At 24.9% G+C, this 265-nt stretch overlaps 1 protein-coding gene across 1 annotated transcript in view; it reads right to left on the minus strand.

The window, feature by feature from the left end:
- The window catches only part of LOC119594559, a gene marked incomplete in the record, with an annotated part of 82,416 nt that overhangs the window by 19,639 nt on the left and 62,512 nt on the right, over window positions 1-265 (minus strand).

The following is a 265-nucleotide window of genomic DNA, read 5'->3' on the forward strand; positions in this document are numbered from 1 at the left end:
CAGTATAACGCAATGAAACAGAACTTATTTCATTGATATTTAAACAAATGATAACTGAATAAACGGCAAATAAAACACAATCAAAGTGTTAAAAAGTTAAACAGGACCCAAATAAAGAAAAGTATGTAGAATATAGTCAAAAAAAAAGATTAAACAGAACTTATTCAAAATAAATTTGAACCAAACAAATAAAATACAAAAAAAAGAACAGAACTTAAATTAACTAAAACAACATCAAAACGAACAAAAAACAACGACGGTCTAG

The sequence above is a fragment of the Penaeus monodon genome, chromosome 34, assembly GCF_015228065.2.
Source record: "Penaeus monodon isolate SGIC_2016 chromosome 34, NSTDA_Pmon_1, whole genome shotgun sequence".
NCBI classification, from domain to species: Eukaryota; Metazoa; Arthropoda; class Malacostraca; order Decapoda; family Penaeidae; genus Penaeus; species Penaeus monodon.